We start from the raw sequence: 11,334 nt of genomic DNA on the forward strand, positions 1-11,334 counted from the left end.
CAAACCTGACTTCAGATGTACTGGACTCGATCAGACACTTAACTGCCAAGTCACCGAGTTAGAATCGGGGCCACAGCTCTGCCTAGAGCTTCCCAGAGTCCCTGGTTCTGAGCTAACAGCAGCTAGGTCTACCCCCAGGGACCCCTCCTGCTGACCTCTGTGTGTACACACACATGCTCACACATGCAAGACTGAGGGCTTGCCACTAAGGCTTTGATGTAGGAAGGAAAGGATATAGCCCCTGGCCTGTCTTGCCCTCCACCCTGCCTTCCTTCTAGCCCATGAAGCCTCCCTGAACCCTCGCCTGCCAGGGCTGCTCCCCCTCCTGCTCCGCCCTTGCACAATCAGTGGTACAAACCCTCACTCTGTAGGCATCACGACCAGCCTAGAGGGAGTTATGACTAGAAGTCAATTGGTCCAGACCACCTGGGGAGCTGAATAGCACATCTAAAAGCTTGACCTCTATTTTGCATGTGGTCAGTGACAATATTTTTTCATTAGGGTAGATAAAAATCAGTGGTTTTCCTTCAAAACACAAAGGTGGACCACTGTTGTAGAGGGTAACATTCTGATTGTATTATATTGACCATATAGTCATGCCACTTTCTACAGAGACCCACGTGCATAGCAGTGTCTCTCAAACACTTCCTTGTATCTATTCTGGAGCAATTTTTAGCACCAGCACTAATGAGGACTTGGCTTTGGTGGGGCAGTGAGCAGTTTTTCATAGCAACACATTGGGTGATAAGAGTAAATTCTTTGGGAAATATATTTTTCCTGGTGACATTTTAAAATTGTCATTTAATGAACAGCAGAAATTCCCTACTCACCTGAGTTTCACAAGTAGTCCGATACTAAGCAATCACTGTCTACAGCTTTGGGGAACAGGTGATTTCTATTTGCCTTTAATTTTTAAATGTATTCATCCAGCAAGTAGTTTTTAAGCATTTACTTTTGATCATAGTTTTGCATTACCCCTGACCATGTGGGAGAAGGATGCAAAGACAGAGTGTAAATCTTATCAACTCATGGAAACAAAATTAAAGTTCACTCTCTTTTTTATAAATAAGGAGAAAAGGAAAATGCTGAAACCTGAGCTAGAAATATAACCAGTCTCATACCATGGTTGACAGCACATTCCATTTTTATTTAAAAGTTTTTAAGACAATATTGCATACTTTTCACTGGTGAAAAATAGTATGACACAAAGGTATATGTTAATTTTATTGACACTGGCCCTAATAAAACAGTAGAAAAACATGCCACATCCGCCCTCTGGGTACCCATGGTCAGGTAGATTTAGGGGCTCAAGTCATGCGCCACTCATCTCTTTCCTGACATTTAATTATTCATTGAGTCCTGTCAGAGTCTCTGTGTGTCCTTCCCTTTACCTCTGCTATGCCCCGGCCAGCGATGAGCCCCTTATCATCCCTCATCTGATTTATTACAGAGCTTCCTGACAGATCTTTCTTCCTCCCGACTTTTGCCTTCCTGGTCCATTCTTTACATGGTGTCAAGGGTTTATACTTAGAAGAAAAAAAAAAAAGAAAGAAAAAGTTGTATTCCCACCCTCCCCTCCCCTCCTCAAAAATCTAGTGTTACCTGTACTGTAGCCTGGCATTTGCCAGTGGGGCTGGAGTTCTTGCCAGGCCCGTCTAGGACTGCATTCCAGCTTATACTCGGAATAGAATCTACCTCCACTTCCCAAACCTTCCTCCTGTATTGGGTGTGGTATGTCCTTTCTGCAGCAGCCACCGCGGGGCTCAGCCCTGACCTTCATGCCCAGCCCGGAAGTACTTTTTCCCCACCCTCCCCCATGAGGGTGGAAGTCAGTTCTCCCTTTTAGGCACTCCAACAATATATTGATTTTTATCTCTAGTAGGCATTTTTAAAAACTTAGTTCCTTATTCCATTGTCTCATTCTCTCTTTTCCCACCTTTTTCTTTTGTAAGCGTGTATCTGTCTTTTTGCTCTGGGTGCTCAGTACTGTGAGCCAGCTCTGAAGTGTAGAAAGTCATACTGATTCTTATTTCCAGCATATTTGGTTTCTATTTTCCTTGTCCCTGACTTTCTCTATTCTTCTTTTGGATGTTGCTTCAAAATCCTGGTAGGAAGAGCTATAGTAGGTTGGCATGATGATAAGAAATGCATGGACCTATGTCTGTGAAAGCAGGCACTGTCTTGCTCATCTTGGTGTTTCCAGCATGTGTCTTCATGGAAAAGGGAATTGAGTTGAGGGAACATTTTCATCATGTAGAGTCTACATCATTATACATATCTGCATAGAGAACTTATAAGAAAATCACCCAAACATTTCTGGTGTGGATATGAGATCATTTGCTTTAATTATTAAAAATAAATAAACCAGTCCTTGAAATGTATATTTTTGTTGTTAGAAATGAACCCTCATATTTCATTCTTAAAGAAGGTATTAAGATTACACAATTATTAATGACATCGTACTTATGCATTTATAAGGAAATTTATTTGTATAAAGTTAGCTACTGTGGGCTGGTATAAATTGGATGATCCTGACTGGTGATTTGAGGTAACATTACTTTTGCTACTTCCCAGTCTGTTACCTCATGCCCTGTGTCCTCTTCTCAGAGCTGCTGTGGCTTGACCATCCCAAGTACCCATCTCTTACAGAGACTTCTTCTTACATATTTTCTAAAGAACCAATCATTGGGGATGCATTTTGTGTGAGTCAAGGCCTCAGCTGTTGAAATGGAGGCAGGTACTGGGAAGAGTGATTGGTTTTGCTAGAATTGTAGTGACTCCCACTTTTTAAAAATGATCTGAAATATTTGATCATAAAATCAAACCAAGGAGCAGAAAAGTTCTACTTGTTAGCTCCGTCCTTGATGCGCTGTGTGTTCCTTTGAATAAAAGAAGGCATAGTCGTCTCTAAATCACAGGCCAGTTTTGACTATTTGGAGGTTTTGATGGCTGAGCTTTGCATTGGTTTTAGACTCATTTTCGCTGATTACGTCAACCAGACTCCCCACTGAACCTCCCTGCTGACCGGGGCCAGTGTACAGAGCTGGGGGCCGGGAGCTTCAGTCCCCCCGTGGCTTTCCACGGTTACCTAACTTGCCTGTATTTCCTCATGGACACCGTTGGGATAATCGCCTTTCATACCACGTAGGAGTATTGTGAGATTAATTAATATTTGTGAAGTGTTTTTAGGATCACGATGAAAGGTATTTATTAATTTGTAAGCATGTGGTATTATTATAATTATTAGTAGTAATAGGGATGGTTGTTTAATGCAAATTTTCATCTAAGTGGAGTGTCATATTTTCAAAGGACAGTCTCTTTCTTTGTGGCCAGATGTGGATACAATTAACCCTTTACCCTTTATTTTGAAGATACAATTAGCCAATTGTATGTGCAATTAGACGTGTGTGCAGATTTTGCCAGAACAACTAATTACAGCCTTGGAAAAAGTCCCTTTGAAAACGCTGGCCCTTTGAATCTGGACTGGCCCTATCTCTGTAATAAGCAATTTGTGCTAAGCATGTTTGGGGGCCGTGGAGTCTCCTGAATATTGAAGAACTGCTTTTGCGGTTCCTGGAGGATTTTACTTTTTTGAAGCCATAGCTTTGTGTTTTGCCATCAAGCCTAAAAAAGCCTTTCACAGACTTCTGGTTTCAAAGGTTTTATTGATTTTTCTTAATCTTGACATTCAGCTGAAAGATTTTTCACAGACTGCATTCTGTGAAACAGGTTTTTCTTTTGTGATTTTTTTCTTCTCCCTTGAAAACTCCATTTCCTTTCTGTCTCTGATCCAAACATAATGTCTCATGTTCCCCTTACTCAATAGTGAGTAAGGAACAGATTAGCGCTGATCCTCCCTTCCCTGATACGGTCCCATGACACCATTTTACAGGGGACTTTGAATCACCATAATGTAAACTCTATTTATACAGAAGAGTAGGAAGAACACTGAAGAGGCCGGGAAGATACGGTTATATCCGTTTGTCTCCACTGATATCCTGTTATGAAGTGAAAGGGAAATGCTCATGGCTTTTAAGGGTCAAGTTTAAAAACAGCCTGGCTTAAGACATCGCCACTCTTCAACACTCCTGGGCACTGATAATCCCTGAACTTGGCTTTGTGGAAGGCCCCATCCCTCCGCCATGGGTGACTGCGAGATGAGCAAAGCACACTTGTCACCTTCCAGGAGCTGGAACGCGTGCTGGAGATAAGGAGGGGGCTGAGGCCTGCAGGCTGCATTAAGTGCTGTGCACACTGGGTGGGGATAACAGAACCAGGGGCAACAGCTGGAGCTTCTTATGAGCCCCATTGCAGATAGGACCAGAAGGGCAGGTCCACGTTGGATAGGCCAGAGGGAATGTTTCTGTGAGTCCAGGTCTGAGCTGCTGAAACAGAGGCAGGTTCTGGGAAGAGTGATGGTTTTGCTGGAGCTGGAGTGACCTTGAAAAGGAAGTGCCAGGAAATAAGACTGGAAAGGCAGCTTGGAGCCACACTGGGGAGGGCCCTGACACACAGGTGGAGAGTGTGTGCTGCATTCAGCTGCCACCATGAAGCCAGTACAGGGTTTCGAAAGCGTGATATGACCAGAGCCAGGCTTCAAAATGAAGCTGGCCCCAGCATGCCTATCAAGTGAAGTGGGGACAGACTGGAGGAGAGATGATGCCAAAAAGAAGATCAGAGCCATTCCCGGACTGTTAGATAATTCTTATATACGAGGCATCCTGCAGAGTTAGTATTTTTTTTTTTTTACTCTCCCCCCCTCCCCCCATTTTTTAATTAAGGTATTATACATTATATATCTTACCATTGTCCCCCACCCCACTCCCATACACGCCCTCAACCCCCAGAGTATTCTTGATATTGGAACTGTCCTGGTATAGAGGTGAAGGACAGGAAGGAGCTGGGTCCAGGTAAGAGAGAGAGATGTATCTTTTATTGAAATGGAATGTCCAGGGAGGGGGCAGGTGTAAGAGAACTAATTGTTGGGAATTACCCTCTCATGGCAGTTCATGCATATAGACAAAGATAATCAGGTAGAAGATTGATTCTATAAATCCAATGTAATGTTTCCAATAAGAATAGTGGAAAAGAATTACATCTTCTCTCAGCAACATCAACTTACACTGCAGGGGCATATGAAACAATATAAAGAGAAAGCTTGAAGGAATTAAACACATTTCTTGGAGCCTGTTAACCTTTACAGGATGAAAAACTAATTGGGAAGGTATACATATATGCTGACTGCCCAAAACACAGCTCTTCAACGTATCTGTATTTTTCAAGTTTTTATTTGAAACAGTTGAAATGAAGAAGCCAGAGCAAAACAGTGTTTGCCTATCTAATCATAGGGAAGTCTGTTCTCCATCTCCTTCTGTCAAACATCGGTTTCCAAGGAGATTGTATGGATAATTTATCATGCCATCAGCCTCAAGAATGGAGCTTTACCCAAGTATCCCTAGATAACCCGATAAGATTCTGTCATTCGTAAATTTCCTATCCTCTTTCCAGCCTATACCATGTGTGTCAATAATTTATTGTTGAACAACAAATTCCATAAGTCAGGGTGATATTACCAATTACTAAACCTCCTTTTGTAAAATGAAAAGTCTATAATCCGTGTGGTAGATGCTATATGCACATAATTTCAGTTGGCTTTTTCCTCAAGTAATGAAGCATTGTAGGAAGACTATACGCTTTGGAATAATATCTAGTTATCTTTCTTGTAAAATGCAAATATTGACAATATATCCAGTTGCTCATGCTGAGTCTTCGGAGTTATGCTGGCTCCTCTGGTCTCTCACACCTACATCCAATTGATTAGCAAATTCTGTACCTTCAGACACATCCAGAATCCATCACTTCTTGCCTCTTTCACTGTCACCCAGGTCTAAGCAACCATTTTTTGTCCCTGGATTTCTGTAGTAGCTTCCTCACTCCCTTCTTCCGTTGTTGCTGCTCAGCAGTGTCAATGTAACAGTGTCCAAACCTGTAGAGAAATTTTATAAAAATGTATTTGAGCCAAACAAAGGGTACACCTGGAAGCAAGATCTCAACAGACTGAGAAAAACACTCCCTAGAATAGCAGCCTGCAGCTTCCTTAATGCAATTGGAATCAGGGAGGGAGCTGTAAGGAAGATTATGTGAAGGCAGAAGAAACCAAGGCAGGGTTTGCATTACAGGATGTGCTCTTCCATGCCACAGTCTTACTCTTTCTCCACTCAAGGTGCAGCTGGAGATTTGAATTTCATCTATTATGTAGGGCCTGATTGTTTTAAAGTGCCTTGCCTAACTATGCTTTTCTCAATATCTTCTAATGTGTTTTGTTAACACCCCTTCTAAGAGGAGCCCAGGTGGAGTATCCAGTACTGACTGCTGGTGTTAATTCCTCCCCAGCATCACTCTGTCACTGAGCTGTCATTAATTGATGTTCATGTCACAATAACAGCCTTTCTGTTGGTGTGACTTCACCCAGCATGTGATTATCTGGATTTTTTTAAATCTCTCTTTCCATTTTAGTTCAGCCTATAAGATTGCAAGGCTGAATAGTAAGTAGGTAAACCTTTTTTTAGGAATCTCCTCTCCACAGGTTTTTGATCCCTACTCCCCAAGGCCATGTAAAATGCAAGTGGCCCAACCAATACGATGAACTCAAACTCACATCAAGTGTTAAGGACCCTTTAATTTACTATTTATAGCCCATATGCTTCTAAAAAGATTTTCAGTTTGTACCAAGAGCTTAATTGGTCAAATTTTTTTCTTTATATATTATTTGTTTGTTTTGAAGGGATGGAGGGAGAGAGAAAGACACTGATTTCTGTTGTTCCACTTATTTATGCATTCAGTGACTGCTGCTTGCATGTGCCCTGACCGAGAATCAAACCTGCAACTTGGACATATTGGGACTACACTCTAACCAACTGAGCTGGCCAGCCAGGGTGATTTATATTTTCAATTACTGAGAAACATGGTTGATTTCTGCTTTCTACAAAGGAATGCCATCAAAGATGGACTTTCAGGCTTCTGTAGCTGGGGACCTTCGCAGTGCTACACTCAAACCGCACTGTGTGGACAACGCCTTTCACTATGTCTAGTCTGGTGTACCCTACCTTTAACAACGAGTATTACTGAAACAGTCTACATAATTATTGGAGATGGACTTCTAAAGGTGCACTGTCCAATATGGTAGCCAGGCTGCTGAGCACTTGAAATATGGGTAGCCTGAGTTAAAATGAGCAGGAAGTGTAAAATATGCAATTGGGACCTAAATGTTTCATTAATATTTATATTATTTGTAAAAATCACATTTCGTATACATTGGGTTAAACAAAATATATTGTTAAAATTAATTCCAGCTGTTCCCTTTTGGTTTCTACTCTAAGTGAAAAATTTTTAATTACATTTGTAGCTCTCTTTTATTTCTATTTAACAGGACTGATCCTCTAATCCAGTCCCTTCATTTTAGAGATAAGAAAACCAAATAGAAATCAGAGATATTAAGTGACTTGTGTTGAGTCCTAAAGCATCTTAGTAAGACTTGAGTGGTGCTCTGCGCTGTACTAACTGTGACCTTGGACCAGTTACTTAATGCCTTTGTGTCTCTCCTTGTCTATAAATTAGGGATAATACTGCTCTTTTCTGTAGGGTGGCTGTGCAGATTTGAATGACATGTTAGGCATATACACTGGAATGCATAATAATGTGGCCACTCAGTATATAGATATAGATATAGAGGCATGGTGCATGAATTTGTGCATGAGTGGGGTCTAGCCAGCATGGCCAGGGGGAGGGAACATGGGTGGTTGGCCAGTCTGCCTGCTGGGCAAACTCCTGGTCAAAGGGACAATTTGCTTATTAGCCTCTCTGCCACCCATCCCATTTTTTCACTCATTGTCTGCTGTTCCTTCCTTGTAATACTTCTCACAGGTGGTTTCCTTGTGTTTTGCCCAATCTCCCCTCTGTACCATAATCCTCACCAAAGTAGCACAATGACCAGTTCTTCTCCACTATGCCAGACACACTCTAGGCACTCAAAGACTTTTTGAATAGATGAATGTAGTTGACCTTTTTTTTTAAAAAAAAAAAAATGTTTTATTGATTTTTGTACAGAGAGGAAGGAAGAGAGATAGTTAGAAACATCGATGAGAGAGAGTCATCAATCGGCTGCCTCTTGCACACCCACTACTGGGGATATACCCGCAACCAAGGTACATGCCCTTGACCGGAATCAAACCTGGGACCTTTCAGTCCCCAAGCTGACGCTCTATCCATTGAGCCAAACCGGTTTCGGCGTAGTTGACCTTCTGATTATCCATTTTCCGTTTGTATTATACTCCTTAGCCAGTTTTATAATTAGGATGCAGAAATGAAGGTCATTATTTATACATTTGGCCAAATTTCTTAAAGCTACTTGGTTTCTTTACATGTAGTTACAAAATTCTTTAAATGTTTTCAGTTGGGAATCATCTTTTTATTTATTTGAGCCAATATGAATCAAGCCAATGAGGAATTTTTAAACTAGTTATGAAATGAAGAAAGGAATTCTTGAAAGTTTCAGATAGCAATGGAACTTTTTTGAGCCAATGGTATAGTATCTGTTAAAAATTATCATTTAAAGAGTGATTTTCCATTTATTAACATCATTGACTAAATATTTAAAGCCTCTTTCAACTTGAGTAGTCTGAGCCATTTTCCCACTGAAACTTTAATTGAATTTAACTATCAGTTATGTTACTAAATGTATCGAAATACACCTCAAGGTCAATGTTTGTTTCAGTTTTCCATCTCAAAATCCTCCTAATAAAAGGGCAATATGCAAATTAACCATCACTCCAACACATAAGATGACCAGCAGGGGAGGGCAGTTGGGAGGAACCAGGCCTGCAAGAAAGGGCAATTGGGGGTGACCAAGCCAGCAGGGGAGCAGTTAGGGGGTGATCAGGCTGGCAGGCAAGTGGTTGGGAGCCAGCAGTCTTGGATTGTGACAGGGATGTCAGACTGCCCCTTTAGGCCTGACCCACTGGGCAGTCAGACATCCCTCAAGGGGTTCCAGATTGGAGAGGGTGCAGGTTAGGCTGAGGGACACCTCCCGAATTTCGTGAACTGAACCTCTAGTAAAATTATATACAATTAATGTTCTCAAAAGGAGATTGTAGTAATTTTCAATGCATTCCAGTAAATTTGGTAATTGAGCTGAACTTACACATATGCATGGTTTCACTGCAGGAAGTCTCCCATTCCTACATCAACAGTTGGTTTGGTGTCTAAAATGTTCACAGTTTGGTTAAAATTATACTCAGTAACAAATGTAGTACTTCCACCAAGGATCAGAGGATAAAATTTGACACTCTGGTGGTCTCAAAATATGTTGACTAAAGCTCACTGTTACTGAGTGCTGATCAGAAGAACGTATTTCTTTAAGCATTGCTGAAGGGAGAGGGAGAAATGTGTGGAATCCTGACTGGAATGCTGCCTTTATCCATACCACTTGGGTTTGGAACCAGGAAATCATTATAAAAATTGTAACTGGCTCTTTTATTGTTTATTCATCCAACTTAATGAAAAAGAATTAGAGAGTCAGGTCTACTTTTAGGATTACTAGGTCAATTATCAGTATTTCTGAGGGAAAGATTTTTTAAAAAACTATATAGACTCTGGCAATTCTGCCATGTTTTACTGCCAGCTTTATTTAAACTACTTTTTTCCATTTTTGAGGAAATAAAATAACTTCTCTTGTTCTTTGAAGAACTCATTATGCCGAATTCTTAGGATGATGTTAGTCTGCCTGTTATTTGAGTTATTAGATTTTATATTACTTGGATTTCTTAGAATAAAGTGTGTACCTCATGCAGAAATTTAGGATAATACAAACGTGGTAGACTAAACTGACATTTTCAAATTTCATTATAGTCAGCAAGGAAATAATGACTAACAGTTACTGAGTACTCACTGCGTTCCGGAAACTATAGTAAGGAGCTTGACCAGTGTTCTCATTCATTCATCACAGCATCTTTCTAAGTAGGTCCACTTATTCCCATATTACAGATGAGGAAACTGAGGCATATGAGGATTATAACCTAGGTGTAGAAACGTAAGGTAATTTTTCCAAGATCACATAGTTGGGGTTTTTGATATGTATTGCATTGATTTTATAGATAACAGTACTGCCATCTTAATACTATTGTCTTCTGACTTGTGAACATTGGAATTTTTTCCATTTACTTAGATTTTCTTTATTTTCAAAGCATAAGTTTTATACTTTTTGCATTAAATTTATTTCTAAATATTTTATTTTTGATGCTATTATAAATGGAATTGTTTTTTTATTTCATTTTTGGATTGTTTATTGCAAGTATATAGAAATACAAGTGGTTTTTGTATATTGATCTTGTATCCTGCAACCTTGCTGAACTTATTAGTTCTAAAGTACTTTAATGGATTTCTTAGAATTTTCTGTATACAAAATCATGTCAGTTATTCAGAGATAGCATCCAGATTGGAAAGGAAGAAGTGAAACTATTTATCTTTTTATTTATATTGATAGATTGATTGCCTATAATTGCTGGCTAGAGCCTGAATAAAAGTATAGTGGGCATCCTTATCTTGCTCCTAATCTTAGATGGAAGGTATCTAGTCTTCCACTATTAAGTATGATATTTGGGTTTTCGGTAGATGTTCTGACCAGGCTGAGGAAGTTCACTTCAGTACTTAATTTGTTGAGTATTTTTATCATGAAAGGGTGTTGAATCTCGCCCCCTCAGCCTATTTAAATGATCATGTGGTTTATAGGCAGTCCTCAGGTTTCCTTGGACTCAATGTACGTTGTTTTGTGGTTACATTGCCATCTCTCATTTATTTATTTAAAAAAAAAAGTTTTGTCATTTTGATGTATGTATATATGTGCTTTGTTTTTTATTATTTATTTACCACAAGGTCAGGAATTACCACCTTGTAAATTTTTCTTACTGTTTCACTTCATTACAAATTTTTAAGTTGTTCTTAAACTTGTAATTTCTTTACTTTTCCTATGTGCTGTGTATGTGCTCCATGTAAGTGACGTGGGTGCTTATGTAGGTGGGTTCTGACTTACAGCAAAAATCGCCTTACGTAGGAATGGATCTCCTATGTAACCCAAGGACCTACTGTATTTTTATTTTATTTTATTGATGTGATAGTTTTTAGTTTGATGTGCTTGCAAAAATTGATTTTTTTTTTCTTCTAAACTTACGGAAACCATACTAAGGGACAATACAAACCTCATGCTATGAAAAAGCATCTACTTTACATAGAGTGGGTTGTAAAAAAACAAGTGAAGGAATAGCACCAACTCAGTAAAAT

At 39.8% G+C, this 11,334-nt stretch overlaps 1 protein-coding gene and 1 long non-coding RNA gene across 4 annotated transcripts in view; one reads left to right on the forward strand and one right to left on the reverse strand.

Annotated features, from left to right (window-relative positions):
* UMAD1 (UBAP1-MVB12-associated (UMA) domain containing 1) overlaps positions 1 to 11,334 on the forward strand; it is a 170,516-nt gene that overhangs the window by 141,048 nt on the left and 18,134 nt on the right. The gene's annotated exons all lie outside the window — the stretch shown is intronic.
* Positions 1,127 to 11,334, reverse strand: part of LOC311628997 — a 102,224-nt gene continuing 92,016 nt past the window's right edge. The window contains exons 2-3 of the long non-coding RNA XR_014796116.1: positions 9,947 to 10,073; positions 1,127 to 5,986 (exon numbers count right to left, since the gene is read on the reverse strand). This is a non-coding gene — a long non-coding RNA (uncharacterized lncRNA). The remainder of the gene's footprint in view (positions 5,987 to 9,946; positions 10,074 to 11,334) is intronic.

This window comes from Pipistrellus hanaki, assembly GCF_964339955.1.
Source record: "Pipistrellus hanaki genome assembly, chromosome: 10".
NCBI lineage: Eukaryota > Metazoa > Chordata > Mammalia > Chiroptera > Vespertilionidae > Pipistrellus > Pipistrellus hanaki.